Source organism: Thalia democratica, chromosome 2, assembly GCF_965202585.1.
Source record: "Thalia democratica chromosome 2, ktThaDemo2.hap1.1, whole genome shotgun sequence".
Taxonomy (NCBI): Eukaryota; Metazoa; Chordata; class Thaliacea; order Salpida; family Salpidae; genus Thalia; species Thalia democratica.
This window is the reverse complement of record NC_139166.1, coordinates 74,886,107-74,903,000: the sequence shown is the minus strand read 5'-3', so window position 1 is coordinate 74,903,000 and position 16,894 is coordinate 74,886,107. Positions and strand designations below refer to the sequence as shown.

The 16,894-nt window shown below is 25.0% G+C and overlaps 3 non-coding genes across 3 annotated transcripts; all 3 read right to left on the bottom strand.

Annotated features, from left to right (window-relative positions):
- Positions 1-6,466: 6,466 nt before the first annotated feature.
- Trnas-aga (transfer RNA serine (anticodon AGA)) lies at positions 6,467-6,548 on the bottom strand. Its single transcript has one exon. It is a non-coding gene; the product is annotated as a tRNA-Ser (tRNA).
- A 1,650-nt stretch (positions 6,549-8,198) lies between these two features.
- On the bottom strand, positions 8,199-8,271 carry Trnak-cuu (transfer RNA lysine (anticodon CUU)). The gene has a single exon. It is a non-coding gene; the product is annotated as a tRNA-Lys (tRNA).
- Positions 8,272-11,910: 3,639 nt separating this feature from the next.
- On the bottom strand, positions 11,911-11,982 carry Trnaw-cca (transfer RNA tryptophan (anticodon CCA)). The gene has a single exon. It is a non-coding gene; the product is annotated as a tRNA-Trp (tRNA).
- Positions 11,983-16,894: the final 4,912 nt, after the last annotated feature.

The following is a 16,894-nucleotide window of genomic DNA, read 5'->3' as shown; positions in this document are numbered from 1 at the left end:
GGGGTATATCGAAATCGGTAAATGTATCGAATTTATATTGAAAATTTGGTACAAATAGGGAAAAGAACAATAGAAATTGAATTTATGAAAATAATAGCTTAAGTGGTTAAAGTGGACTTAAAATGGGGGCTGTATGAAAAATATAAATTTTTTTGGAAAATTACAGCTTAAAGTGGTAGAGTACAACAAAAACTACTTATGATATTTGGAGTGCTTAAGTGGTTGCTTAAATATGGTGGTTATTATGTTGGCCTCACTATAACAAACTATAAACATACAAAATTTACACACTAGTAGTTTTTATAATACAGATCCTAACGAAACAACGTCGCTGAATTGTTTAATAAATAATAACCATTCGCACACAACTGTTATTTTCGACTTACATATTTTTAACTTTGTTAAACTTAATTAAGTATATAAGTAAAATAAGTTTATTCAAGTATATAGTATTCAGAGTTGTTTTTTCATTGTTTATACTGTTTATTATTACTTCCTACACATTAAATTGCCCTGGAAAAGACGTTAAAAGGTATCCGTAGTGTGGGACTCGATGACCAAAAGGTTCTTCGTGCACCAGATCCTAGGACCAAATACATCATTTTTTCGTTTAATAAAGTATAATAAAAATACTTTGTTAAAAGTGGGAGTGAGAAGTTTAGTTATAATGTTGAAGCTATAGATTTAGTACGTATTAGAAAAGAGTTTTATAAAAATGTTTGGTTAACTTGTTATGTTGATCTAAACTTTTTGCTGAACATAGTTTTAAAGTTTTACAAAGTTTGGAATGAAGTGTAAAAAATCTACATTAATTAAACTTTTGTTGGCCCGTAAATTAAAAAAAAAAAACTGTTATCTTTTACAGTCTAAAATTTTAATACGCCAAGACTATGCTAAATACTTGGATACAAACTTACTAAACTTAACTATTAACATTTGATAGGGTTATAATATATGTAACGAAATTATGTTATCTTTGAGTTGTATTTAGAAATTCATGGTGTATTTAGATAGCTTTGTTTCAGTCTTTATGCAAAACTAATGCGAGCGCAATTATAAAATATAACTTATCAATTTCAACAGAATTTTTAAATTTTATAGACAAAGTTATGACTTGAGTAGTTAAAAATTGCAATAAATACTTTAAAGACAGAATAAAAATTTAAAAGCATTCTTCTTGGTACAACTTACAAACAAGTGTACATTTCTACCGACAAACAACACATACTTAAGTTAAAACGACTTAAGCATTACAATCAGTGGCGTTGCGTGGGATGGAGCGTTAATTAAAAAACTTGTTACTTTTTTAAAGAACCTTAAAAAATACTGTTTTTAAAATAAAATTTTGTTTACAAACGATTTGTTGTGATTCTAGTAGTTTTTTATTACCCAAATAGTTTTTAAAAGTATCAATTTAGGTTTTTAAATATGTGTAATTTTTTTTTTTGTACGATACCACGCGTCGCAACTGACAACAACCGAAAGCCAATTTTTTTGTTGTCTAAATTTTCTTAAATCAATCTTTACCAAGCGATGATGCCAATTAAACAATAACTTCATTACATTTTTTTTTCTATTTTTTTTTCCTTTTAACGTAAAAGCCCATATTTCAAAAAACGTTGTGATCGTACTAAAGTAGAATACTTTTTATCTTGCATCTTTTGTTGTATTAAAAACAGAAAACTTGGTTAGTTGACTTTTACAGAAATGTTAAATTGCTGATAATAAAGTTAAAAATTATTTAATTGAATACTGAATAAAGCTCTACAAATTGGTAATTAGAATTTTGAGCATACATTTTATACACATAAACTTGTTAAAATTTTAATATAGATTTAGCTTTATGTTTAAATTTATCTCTGAGATGTGAACAATTTGAGCTGTTTACGTTCAACTTAATCAGTTGTATTTGAATTATAATGTTTTAGTAGAAGTACATTATAAGTTTGTAAAGTTATGTTTAAACTTAAAACTTGTATACTGCAAATGCGTTATAAGTTTGTAATGATAGGTCTAAGTTATAAGTTTGAAATTGTTATGTTTATATTTAAAGTTTGAGTTGTGATGCTATAAATGTTTTAAATAGCTTATGACGGTTTACTATATGCCAGATAAGGCATAATAACAAAGATATTCATGGTATTACTTAATTACGAATATTTATATAAACAAATAATAATAATGAAAACATTGTACATAGGTGTCTTGATATCTGATAGCTGGTGAAATTAAAATGCAAATAAAATTTAGATAATATTTAAATATGAACATTTGTATCATTTTCAGAAACTCAATTACACTGTTTCACCGCAAAGCGGATTTACAAACTTTAAATTCAGTTTTTCAATGAGACAGTGTAATTGTGTTTATTAAAACAACAAAATTTTAATTTTCAATTACCATTTTGGATGAATTACTATTTTAATATTTTTCTAACTCAATAATTAGTCTTTTAAATATTCAATATAGAGTCAAAATTTATGTTTACCTGTCAAGTGAAGTTGGTTCTGTTGAAAGTTTCGGCAACCATTTGGGCTCCATCTCAATGCTGCTGCTTCGTTACCTGTTTGTAGGATTTATATTTATTGAAGTATTGAGTTTTTTACCGATAACAATAAAGTCGTGTGAAATATAAGTGCGAGTTAAAGAGAAATTTCTCATTTAACTTCTTAACCCCTCGAGATTAAATTAAATAAAAAGTTCGAAACTTTTAATGCAACATAAAAGTAATGAAGTAAAATTAACTTAAGTATTAAAATTATAAACAATTTTTATGTTTTGTTTATTTTTAATAACATTTACAATAAACTTATTTACCAAAATAAAGTTATCTTTGTTTAGTACGACATATTTCAAATCTGATATATATACTTAGATCAGGGGTCGGCAAACTGCGGCCCGCGGGCCAATTGCGGCCCTCGAAGGGTAAATCTGCGGCCCGCGAGCACGTTTTATTTTAGAATGGAATGCGGCCCGCGAAAGAAATTTTTGTGGCCCGCGAGCATGTTAATGTGGCCCGCTGAGCAATTTTATGTTTTAAATTAAATTTTTACTGGTAATTTGGTTTTGTTTTATTTCGTTTTAAGTTCATGTATAAAAATTTTAGATAATAAAAAGACTTTACTGTATTAGCTTAAAAATGTCAACAAAAAAACAGATTAGCTTTCTAACAGGGTATTTTCTCATTTTCATAATAGCTTTCTTCCTACAACAGCAAGTAATTATTTGAAAAAAAGAGTGTAAAGAGTGCTTAGATTTAGTAAGTCAGTTAATATACTAAATAAGTTAATAGTATAATAGCTACTTAATAAAAAAACCAAATGCAAATGTTTTTTACACAAAAGTAATGCACAGTAATTAAATAAAATAGCATTTCTATACAGTTTAGGTATTCATTTAAATGTATTTTATACCTAAGTTTCTTTAATAGATGTATTATTACTAAATATTATATTTAATTGTACACAAATACATTTAATATAACATAAAAATAAGAAATAAGGTTTATTTGATTTTGGTTTTAACACGTTTCGATTTTTTAGTAGTTTTTTCACTTAAAATTAGTTCCATTGCACACAAGTGTACAAACATGCTCATATTTTAAACCACTTTTTATTTACTGCTTATGTTAGATTAAGTTTAGTTTATGAATAAATGTCTAACATTATTGTATCTAAATGTAGTTTCTAAGTGTGTTCAGAAACATTCAAAACAATATATATCACATATATCAAAATAGTTTTTGTTATGTACACATTTTTATTTTTCAAACCATGTTTTTAGGCAAATGAAGTTAATTGTTATGCATTGCATACTAATATATACAATTGGTGTTTTTTTTAAACTACTAGCTTAATACAAGCTAGATTGAAGGATGGTAAATTTATTAAGTTTGTACATTGTGAATCAAATAAGTTCAAATTCAATTTTATAAATAACTAAACATTGCTACAAACTCAGACTATGACCATTTGAAAACTTTAAATCTCAGCCCAATTTAGTCTTTTTTTCAGTTATTTACTTAAATTGCTTTTTGTATACAAAAATATCAGCTAGTTTTTTGTCACTAAGGCTGGCTTTTTTTCTTTAAAGAGTGGCAAATTAAATTTATGATGTATGTTTTTGTCAATACACAGTGTTGGTTTGAATTATAATGTATGTTAAATATTAAATGTTGCAGCTGATACAATTTGAAATACTGTTTATACTACTGTATATAATGTGAATAATCAGTGTTGCAAAAAAACTTGGAGTCTGAAAATTTATATTTAAATAATCTGAAAAAGTTTGATTTGAGAATTTTTGAAAAACCTGGAATTTCAAACAATTTTTACATGTAAAGTAATGAAATTTTGATTTGAAACAAAAATTTACCATATAAATATTTTTGTTAAAAACCACATTTAAAGTAGCTTAAGAGAACCTTTTTATAATTAATATTATGTTTAAAATATTTTTTAACCTTTAGTTTAATTTTATACTGAATACAGAAGAAAAAATTTGTACTTTCACAAACTTTATATTGGTGCATTGCACCTTTGCTTTTAAAATCTATTTATCTATTGCTGTGCTTTGCATTGGAACTTAACCTAGAAATTCTTCTAAAATTTCAAAATTGATAAAAACAACTCAAATAAAAATTCTCAGATAACAATGTCTTATCATTGCTCTCATCTTAACGGATTGATTAAAGTCATAATTTGATTTATGCTGCTTTATAGTCTTAAGGCATTTCTTAAACACGACTTTTGTTGTCAGTAAAGAAATAAACATAAATTCTATACTACCGTCAACATAAATTCTTTGAGAAAATTAAAATTCTAAAAAGTATCTTCTTTTTAGTAATTAGTTTTGCTACTTTATAACTTGCCTTAACTTTTTCTTCAATCAGTCTCTAGGTACTGAAGATAATCATGTGCTTTGTTGGAACTGACTTAAGCGATTTGCTTGTTTTTCGTTTCTTGCAATAACTCCTAAATAACGTTTTTCAATGCTTATAGCTCGTCTTATGCTTCACATTTACTCTTTTCAAATGCAAGATTATTATTGCAGATAAAGAATTGCTACAATTCTTAATAAAAAGTTAGTTATTCTTCTTCATTAAAGGCTTAATAAGCTTTTATACTTTGTTAAAAGTGTTTAATAAACCGTATTTGTCCATTGAAATTGACTTATATTACTTTTTTTTTGATTTATATTTAATTTACTGTTAATTAACTTCGTTATTTCTTTATTTAGTGAATTTTTCTTTAAACTGGGTTGCCAAACAAGCAGGCTAGTTTAAAAGTTTGAAGAATACAGACTAGATTAAACCTGTTTAAGATATTTTTTTAAGACTCAGGTGTGTGTGAAACTTTTATTTTAAACACTTTGAATTCTCAGAAAAGTTTTTACAACCGTAATGTAGTTTACTAATTGCATTTTTCTTTTTTGTCTTCTTACATATTGTGTACTTATTTATAATGATGATATTTCAATTAAGTATTTAAGTTTGATTAACACTAAGTTTTATACTTTTTTAACTTTTAATTAACTTGGCTGGTTTGATATAACTTAGACTTTTAGCTGTTAAAGTTGCAACCATGTAAAATACTAATTGATTACTAATAAGGTATTTTATTAAGAGTTTGAGAGTTAATCATGTTAAAAGTTTGTTTTAGATTTTTACATAACAAATAAGTATTAGATTTATTTAGTCAATAAATTACTGAATTTTTAAAGAGTGTAAACTATTTTAGACGCTTTTTTTTTTAATAAATATTTTTAGAAAGATGAAAAAAGGGTTAATAGTACAAACAAGGCATAAAAGTGTGACCTATAAAATATTTTTAAGCTCGAATTATTATACAGAGTTAGGTTATAAGAAAATTACAAAATATTAAGTTTAACCTATTAGTCTTTAAGAAAGTACATAGTTTATTAAGACTTAAGTACATTAGTCAATGTAAATTTTATTATAAAAAGTATTTATAAATTAAATAGACATTCTCAGTATATCTAAAAGTAAATTGAAATATCAAAGTAAATAAAAGTAAAACTTTCTCTAGTAAAGATAAAAGCAAAATATTATTCAAATGTCACTAAAACTAAAACTGCGGCCCGCGAAGACTTTGAAAACTTGAATTTTGGCCCGCGAGCACCAACTGCCTGCCGACCCCTGACTTAGATGAACTTAAATCTAAGTCATTAATTCAATTTTTTTTAGTTTGAAAAACTGTCATTTAAATTTGTTGTAAAAATTAATCGATGAACTTAATATATTATAGAATAAAAAGGTATAGGTTATTGTTACAATGCTTATACTTGTAATTTGTCAAATTTATAATGATTTGTGTTTACTACAAGTATAATTTTGTAGATTTTTTTGACACATTTTGTATCCAAGTAAGCTTATATATAAAAAGCTATTGATTTACAGTAGATAGCTAAAATGTAATTCTCATCATTAAAAAAAAACCTAAAAATGCGTCGTCGGCAGGATTCGAACCTGCGCGGTCAGAGCCCAATTGATTTCTAGTCAATCGCCTTAACCACTCGGCCACAACGACTTGTAATTAGTTTGATATTACGCATATATAAACACTTATATGCGCTTACAAGCCTAAAACACATTATAACTGCTGATTTCGGCATATTTTTGCAACACTGCTCTAATTTATTGCTTGCTGCAAAAAGCAAATAGCGTATTAAATTAATTTAGTGTATTTAATCATTAACAAAATATTATTTAAACTACTAGCTTCTATATGACTAAAAAACAATTTAATATTTCTAAAAAAATACATATGAGAAAACTCTATATTGAAAAACTAAAATACTTTAATTTCTATCTAAACTTTTTACACATAATTAAAATTAATAACGTGTTATAAAAGTTTGATGTTTTAAACTGAACTTTTCCAAACAAAGCATAGTTTTTCATGTAAAATATTAACGTTTAAACATATCACAAACAAAATAATTTGAACAAAAATCAAAAACAAGGCCAATAAAACAATATCTAACAACTTGTTAAACTACAACAACTCATATAAATAAAATTAGTAATACTTTTACATACAATTATACCTGGCCGTTAATTCAATAAATCGCAACAATATTTTCATTGTTACACGAAATTTTTCTCAAAATAAACGTAAGGTAAAAAGCAGAGAAGTTAATTTACCCAGACAAATAACAATCTTAGAGTTTAATGCTAAAATACATTAAAGTTTAAACAACTTTCGTTTGCTCATTTAACATCATACTTTTAGAAAAAGTCTTTAAAATAGTTGATGTTTTTACTTAATTGCAAAATTCAGATGTTAATTTGACAGATTGTAGTGGTAACGACATCAAAAAAATCAATTATCAGTTGTATTGAAAAGCTAATTTCTGATTCTTGAAAACAGTTTATAAGTAAAAGTGCGTCGACCGGGAGTCGAAAACGGAACTAGTGCTTGGAAGGCACCAATGCTTGTAATAGAAGACAATGAGTTGAGTTTATAAAGTTATTATGAAAACAAGCCATGCGTTTAAGGGTTAGTATTATTTTAAAGATAATTAATTTTAAGATTAATTTGTAGGACATTTAAACTTTATTCATCTGAATGGAACGTGTTTATTTATTTGTTACGCTTGTAACTAGCCAGAGTTCAGAGACATTCTTTAACTTTCAGTGCTTTAGTTTAAGAGCCTGAAACTTACTTCTTTGAGAAGAAATTAATTTATTACAAGTTTCCTAAAGCATGATGCACATATAGAATAAAGTTTAAATAAAAAAATCACAAATAAAATGAGTTAATACTAAGAATTTTTGTTTTTGGTTTTCACTTATAACTATCATTTTAGAATAGCACGTTCGAGATTGTATTAAGCAGTCTAGTCTAAGAAAGCAAAAAATAAACCTATTTATTTCAGTTTACAAAGGATTTTCGTACCAGAAATTATAAAAAAAAATTGTGTTAAATTGAAGTTTTTAATAATAAAAAAGTTAGCAGAAGTTTGACCAAATAAATGTCAATGAGCTTTTACTTTGTGAAAAATAAAAAGAATATTTTGATTGTATAATAAAAACTAAAAAAAAGGGTTTAGAAAGTTTACTAAAACTATGATTTTAAATACTTGAACAAACAAATCTAACTTATAGTTATGTGAAATAATGTAAATAGTTATTTAACAAAAATAACTTCAACTGATGCAAAAATAAAAAGTAATCACGCCCAACGTGGGGCTCGAACCCACGACCGTTGGATTAAGAGTCCAACGCTCTACCGACTGAGCTAGCCGGGCGCTTGTGCAAACCAAAAATGTGTAGTATTTATAATTACACGTGTGTATTTAAGTACGTCACAATTATCAACAGTCGCTTATGTTTCTAAAGTAAGTACTTTAAGTGATATCTTTTAAGTGTTTAATTCAAAGTCGTATTAAATATTTCTGTGTAGTAATTAAAGTTTTAATTGAGAATAAACAGAAAAATTAATAATACAAATTCTTTATCTAACGTAGTAACTTCAACAATTAGCTGTAAAACTTAATTAAAAGCATATAATTAAAATATAAATAATAATAAAAATACAAAATATTCAATATGAAAATTATCCACTTTAGTTTTCCAATTTTTAAAAACTTTAATCTTATAAACGTTAAAACAACTAACATAGTCAGTTGTAAGCACTAGTTTTAAGTTTAATAAAATTACATGTTTTTCCCATACAATAAATTATCATTTTATGGTAAACAGTTTATATTCTACAGTCATGTAAAATTGTAATAGTTATATTTAAAGATACTATAATGTTTTTGGAAAATATTCAGCAAAAAATCAAAGCAAGTAGAGATAAATTTTAAACATAAGAAATATGGTTCAACTGAAAAAAAGTAAAATAGCAGTAGTATTTCGCTTACAATTTGACATAGAATGAATATTTATAAAGAGGGTTTTTAATAAAGTTTTTTAAAAGTTTCTAAGTTTAGACATTTCAGATGAGTTAATATAGTATTAATTTAAAGTTTACCACGCTAGAATGACTACTAAACTTCCAAATCACTTTATTTTGAATATTTAAAAAACATTAAGTAGCTATTTTCAAGATTGAAAACCTGTTTAAACCTTCGCTAAAAACTTAGCGTTTTGGTGTAATTTAAAAAAAATTAATTTAAAAAATTTACAACTTGTTTTTATTAAAAATACTTTAAAAACAAAGTTTAACTAACATCCTTATAAGCAGATTTCTTTAGCTTTGGTTTCGAATTTCTGTTTTTGTCGTCTTTTTGTTGTAAAGAATACTAATAAGTTTCGATATTTTAACAAACTAGTTAAAAAATTAAAAACATTACTATAGAAAAAAAAATTATGAAACTATAGTTATTAACGTTTTAAATGAAAAACAAAACAACATAAAACTTTGTGTAAAATATAAACTTTCCAGTTTTTAAAGTAAAACAAAAACGGGAAATGTATGTTGTAATGTAAGCGAGAAAAAATTACAAAAGCATCGTGACATCATAACTAACTTATGCGTTTATTTATCAGAATATTTTAAATTGCATATTTGGCGCCATGGCTTAGTTGGTTAAAGCTCTTTTAGTTAAAATAAGTTGTGCTATCAAACTTTAAAGAAAGTAACCATTCGAAATGTTTTAGCAAAGTTTTCTTTTATTCTATTTGTATTACAACAACAAGTTTTTAAGCTTTTTCATATTTTTAGCTCTTATAGTTATATTTGAACTATAAAAACTTTTTTTTTTTATTCTTAATCAAAATTAGTTGAGAAAATTTTTGCTTTTAATTAAGAATTAGCTTAATGTATAAAGTTTACTAATACTAAGCTGTAGTAACTTTTCAAAAAATATTTTGGTAGAAAATTACCTAAATATAAAATATATTTAACACATGGACACTAAGTAAACTATTAAAACAAAAACTTACGAAAAAATGCTTGTTCACTGAAAACTTCTATTGATGATAGACTTTTTCTTTGAAATGTATAAATTTATTTATATGATTCGTATAAAGACGAAAACTGTCCTGTGGAAAGAAGGCTATCTTATCTAACCTATAAAAATAAGAAGTTTATAAATAGGTAAAAGTTTTAGAAATAGTTCTATTATTAAGCTATAATAGTTTTATAACAAAATAGTTTTAATTTAAAAATATTTATTAGAGCATTTAGAAGTTACATCGCTAAAGGTATTATCAAAATACTTAATTCTATTTGAATAAGCTTTGTTTTTTGATAATCTGTTTACTACCAGAGAAACTAGTCATATTCAAAGCTAATAATAAAAAACTTGTTTGTTTATAGTGTCCAATTCGAACTGATTTCTCTGTTATATTTTTTTTATGTAATTGTAAAATTAATATTTTTGTCTAAGTAGAAAATATAGGTAGAAGTTAAGCAATTAATAAAACTATTTAAGTATTTAATAAGTAAAAAATGCATCTCCGCCGAAACTTCTGGATCAGAGGTCCAGCACGCTATCCATTGCGCTACGAAAACAAATGATTACAATGTGAATATTGAGTCTATAAACGTAAAATGTAAGTCCAAGTCTAACTCTGCACTAATTCTTTATAATTAGCACATTTAACTACTTTTGTTTATAGATGGCACTTAGCAAACGCACTAACCAAAATAAACACTTTACACGACACTAGAATATTAATTTAAAAATATAATCCAAATAAGTTAAAGAATGATATAAATTATACAAAATATATTTTAAATACTAATATTAACATTTGAAACAAAATTTTATAAAACTGTCAGACTTAATTCCTGTTATTACTTAAGCAACCAATCATTACTAACAAATTATTATTTTGATAAATTGAAAGCTTTTTTGTAAATTATTTTAATAAAACTTGCTTATATCCATCTTAAATTTAAAAACAATAAGCAAAAATGCATTGTCTGGGAATCGAACCCGGGCTGTCGCGTGACAGGCGAGAATTCTACCACTGAACCAATTGCTAGTGCCAAGATTTAGCATGAAGCGTTTATAAACTTACTAATTTGTCTGTACTTTTTGGTATGTATTTCATTATAACGCTTATTTATAATGACAACCTATAAAATTTTATTTTACAAGTTTTTAACATGAAAACTTGTTTAGCTATTTTGTTTAATAAAATTGTATATTTATAAAACTATACAACTTAATTATATTAGTGTTAAGAAATACTTTGCAAATTTGAAAAACTAATTTATCTAGTCTAGCACCAAGCATATCATATATCTTATTATTGGCTTATACTAATAGAAATATGAAAAAAAAGTTACACACTTAGTCTAAGAATATGAATATTAGTAGAATAACTTTTAATATAAAAAATACACAAAGCTTTCTGTTTTAATTCCAAGCATAATTTTTAAACTAAAATTATTTAAATAACAGTTAGCACCTTGTAAATTAGAAAATTTGTAAGATTAAGTTTTAAATATAATAAGTCATTTTCAGTTTTTAATAAATAGAAACTAATTGAATAGACATTTTAATAACATTTTAATTTTCATAACATATTTGCTGTTTGAAGTTTGCAGACAACAAACTATAAATGAATATAAGTACTTATTTATAAGTTTTAATAATTTTACTTGTTTCTTCACGACTTATAAACGAAAGTGAGATTTGTGATACTCATTAAACTTATGTAATGATTGTAAAAACTTGCCATTTTTTTAATAAAAAAATAGTTTGAAGTTTAAAAATTTCTTACATTAAATAAGTATATATTTTTGTTGTGTTTTTTACTTCATACAACTTTTATAGAATCTTTAATTGTTTCTGTTGATAGCATACTGTTAGAACTAAATTATTCATAATGTCAATTTTTCTATATTATAATAAAAAACAGTAGGCACTAATTTATGTAGCCTGTACATATAACTTAAGTTTCTATATAAAAAAAAATTGATAAATAAATGACCCGGACGTGATTTGAACACGCAACCTTCTGATCTGGAGTCAGACGAGCTACCGTTGCGCCACCAGGCCAGTCGTTGTATATACTCTTAAGGTGTTTATAAACGCATGTATAAAATACTCGAGCTTAATATGCACAATGTAAGTTAATAGTGGCTCTTTTTAAATCTGCTATACTTGAACTAATTAGCCCTAGTTATACTTTATGCTAAAAAATGTCAATGACGTGAATACTTTGGTTGTGAGGTTTGATGGCTGTAACAAATTCTGCTTAAAGATAAAAAAGCCAAAACCTTAAACTACGTTCAATTTGCAAGTAGACTATTATTTAATTGTACGAAAATTTAAAACACCTAAAGTGTATTATATTAAAATATAATAAAAGTTAACAAAAGTTAGCCATTGTATATTTAAATGCATAATTTTTTATTTATATTTAATAATCTTTATTTTAGTTAAAACATAAATACTTGATAAATTTAACTAAATACTTTAAGCTTTTTAAATAATTTTTCATATGAAAGAGGCTGAAAATATAAATCTTCTAAAATTTTCAGGATAGAAGTTATATATATTAAATATATTTTTTAGTGATATTAGATTAGCTGTAAAAATCACAAGTTTTTTTCTAATAATTTTCATAACTATTATTTAGAAATTAATACATATAAATTGTTATTATGGTTTTTACAATATAGTAATACTTGTTTACTTAATTGCCCTTTTTCAAATATACTTCTACGGGAACGGGTCTAAATTGCACTAAGACAAAATTGCACGAGTTCAATAAATTGCACGGGGACTAAATTGCACGAGAACAAATTTGCACGAAGCCAAGTTTGCACAAAGGCACAAAATTGCACGAAGACGATTTTGCAAGAGTTACATTTTGCACGAGAGTAAAAAAATACAGATAATAAAAAGTTACTGACCGAGGGTAACGGCTCGGGGTAACAGTGACAGTAAAAATAAAAAAAATACTAATAAAAGTTACTATAAGAAAAAAAGATACCTACCGAGGCTAAGGATTAGGGGTGCCAGTGTTGTAAAAAATAAAATTATAGCAAAAAAAAATTTAAAAACTTCAAAAAAATAACTTACCGACCAAGGGTAAGGGGTAAAAGTGATAGTAAAAAAAAACTAAATTAAAAAAAATAAAAACACAGAAAAAAAAATTAACTCGTACAAAAAGGTCTCCGTGAAAAATTGTCTGCTCTTGCAATTTTGTTCGCTCCTCCAAATTAGACAGCTACCCACTTCTACTGTACATACAAAATTTTATGTATGTATAGTCCAATAGATTTAAATCTAAGCAATATATTTTCTACATTTAAAAAACATTTTATTGGATATAAGTAAATGATTAAAAAATATAAACTAACATTTCCATGTTAAAACTTTCAGACTTAGAGAATTTGAAAAAAATTGTTGATGATTGAATAGCAACTTCTCTGTTAAAAAAAATTAAATCAATTTTTTTCTAATAACTAAAAGTATAAATATTATACAAAAATAAGGCTTATAGATAAAATTTTGAGTATATTTGAGTAACAAAAATTCACTATATATCAATCTCATCCGGCAAACTTTAATAATTTCTTTTGAAACTTTCCCAGTTTTCAAATTTTAAACTTAAAATAAAACCTTATTTTTTGGTCTTGACATACTTCTTTAAATAAGTTTTTTCTATTTGTCTGGTTAGATTTTTTCATATGTTGCAAGAAAAACTCCTTAATAGTTTAAGGTCTCTAACTGAAAAAAAAAATTGATTGACTTTTTTGCAATTTTTAAGGTTTCTGAAATAATTATAGAAAAAAAAGTTGCCAGTTTCAATTTGTAGGTTTGTTTTGGAAACGTTTTATAAAAATTACTTTATTTCAAAACTTATATGAAATTATCTTATAAAAAAAACATAATTTTACTTCATACTTAAGCCTTTATTTATAAGTTAATGTAAATTTTTGTAAAATAATTTTCCACTTACCTCAAAGCAACAGTTTTAGAACGTACTTTGTGTTTATGATGGATAAAACTTGTTTTAACTTTTAAAGAAAAGATTAATATTTTGATAGCTAAAACTTTATAAACGGAAGACTTAAGTTACTCTATTATAACTATGTTCGAAAAATGGAAAACGGACCTAGAGTTTTACCTTGATAAGCTTAAATCTAAAATAATTTTTTGAATAACTTTTATGTAGGACATAGCTGTCTACTTAAATAAAATTACAACTAAGTTAGCATACTACATGTATTAAACTAGCATGTGATTTAAAAATTGTACATGATTAAAAACTTTTAAATTAAAATTTGAATTTGTCATTATGATATAGTTTGAAAACTAAAACAAAAATGCTAAAAACTATATAAATAAATTAAAAATTGTTTTACTTATTTTATATAGTAGTATATACTTTATAAAACTTATTTTAAATTTATATCTTAAACTGTTTACTCAGAAAAAGCTATAGTGGATTTTAAGAAAGTTCAAAAGAAATTTAAATCAAATTTTTACATTTGTATTACAAACCTTTATTAAGGCAACCAAATAATCATAATATAACTAAAAAAAACAAAAAATTTTTCATAGATATTCAAAAAACTGTTAAAAATTCCTTTAAAGAGCATAGGGCGGTGAGTTGGGGTTAATCACATTTTTTGCATCTTAATTTTATTTCAAAGATATTTAAATTACCAACAGCTGCTTTTCACTGTTTCTTATAATAAAAATCTGTTTTTAAGATGCTTAGGTACAAAGTCAAAGAGTTCAATAGGATCTTTATGAAAGGCCCAAATAAAAAATGCAAAAAAGGGCTTTAATAAAAATATATCTTCTCCAACAGCTTTTAAGCAATTTTCTCAATTTTTTTTGACAACAGTCTGAATTTAATTATGGACCAGTGGCGTCGCGTGGTATTTTTTTTAGGTGGTGCAAAATTTAAAAAAATATCAATTATTTTAATAAAAATATGTTTTTACTGTCAAGTTTGAAAACAACTGAACTTTTGCTACACCTGAAGATAAGCTTTGCTTTTAAGGGCATAGGGGGGATGAAACAATTTGATTTTATTTTATGTAGTTTTTACTAAGCTACAAGATGCTTTTTACAGATTTTAAAAATTCAGTATATGTTTTAAGATATAGCCGGTCAAAGTCAAAGGCAACAAAAGGTTCATAATGGGAGGCACAAACTAAAACAGTGTTTAAAAAAATGTTTTACCCCCCCCCCCCTTTTATGCCCTTAACATCTACATTAGAATTATTTTACTAAAATTACTTTATACAGTTTTAATTTAACTACAAGTCATCTTTAATCAATATAAAAAATTCTTAAAATTTTTGAGATATGGTAATTCACAGTCAGAGGTACAAATGAATTCTTATTTTTATAATATAAACTCAAACAACAAATAAATCAAATCACTAAAATCATATCTTTTTTTTTATAAGTTGGCCTCAAAATCTTTAGATGTTTCTTTGATAAAACAAAAAAAAATTGCTAAATTAGATATTTAAAACACCAAGAAAAAAAAAAGTTATAACAAAAGTTTTTTTTTGTATATATAAAAATATATATTGATACTTAAAAATTGAAAACTTCTCTTCAACAAAAGTATAAAGTTTTAAAAAAATTAGGATGAAAAAGTTTAATTAAAAATTGTTTTAAAAATGATGGAGAATATAGGTTTTCAGTAAAATTGTATTTTTTGCTGTTTTGGTTTGCTCCTTGTATAATAAACCATTGTACTCTCTGGCTTTGACTGGTTGTAACTAAAAGTTTAATTGGAAATTTCAAGTTTATTAAAGAGTAACTATTAGCTTTCTGAAAAAGTTAAAATAAGAACAACATGTAAAAAAGTGCCTATACACCCTCCCCCCTTACTCCTCACTAATTTGCACATTTTTTTTTACAAACATTAACATTTTTATTTACTTTTGTTCTAATTTTAATGTTTTTTGTTGGAGGTTTAAAATTCAATAGTTTTTTAAGGGTATCTTTTCTTAATTTAATATTTATTTGTTTTTCATTTTGATGACAGTATTTTTCTCAGGAGCTCAACTTTTTTAAGTTTAGTTGTGAGGCTGTTGAACTTTTCAAGAATTTTAAAGATAATTTATAAATATGTAACCATTATAGAAGTAAAAGTTTGGTTAGTTAGTTTTCATGTGGCCATAGGGGTAAAACACTTATTTTTTAATTTTAAATAACCTTGTTATTTTCAGAGTAAAAATTAAACCTGCTTTAGTCAGCCTGATTATTTTTCTAATTTGGTCTGTTTTAATTTATCTTGGGTCATCTTGAGTTTTTAATATTTCTAAGTTATCCTGATTATGAGGCAAGGCAACCATACTTCAACAATTTTATCTAAAATTTTTGCTTTGTTTATGAAAAATTTAAACCAAAAGTTATATAAAGTAGAGGTAGACTAAATTTTCCTAAGATGTTAAACTACTCTAAGTAATCAAAGTTTCTAAATTAAGGATATTTACTTTATTTAAATATGTGATTTTTTCAATAATACTATTTTTTATTCAATATAAATCTAAAATATTTTTCTGTAAGAGTGAACTAGAAGTTTATAATAAACTTCTTAATTCTTTTTTTCAGAACTTGAAATTTATTATTTATTTTATTAACTTTATGATAACAATAATCAGTTATAGTTAAGTTTATGTATGCAGATTATAATAAAAAATCAAATTTTTAAGACTTTGGTGATTTAGGGTTTTTATCTTTTTTTCAAAATATGCAATTTATGACAAATCTTTTAATAGAAGTGATCTGTTAAATTTAAAAAATCATGTGGGTACATAAACTCAAATTTAATCCTTTGCAGTAGCTTGCTTTGTTTTTATTTTATGTTTACAATAGCTTGTAGATGATACTTAAGCAAGTCCTGTTTTAGGGAATTTTCAACTTAGCTTACTTACCGCAAGATATTGATTTTGCGGTAATTCTTGAAGAAATTTTGCTTTTTTGAATT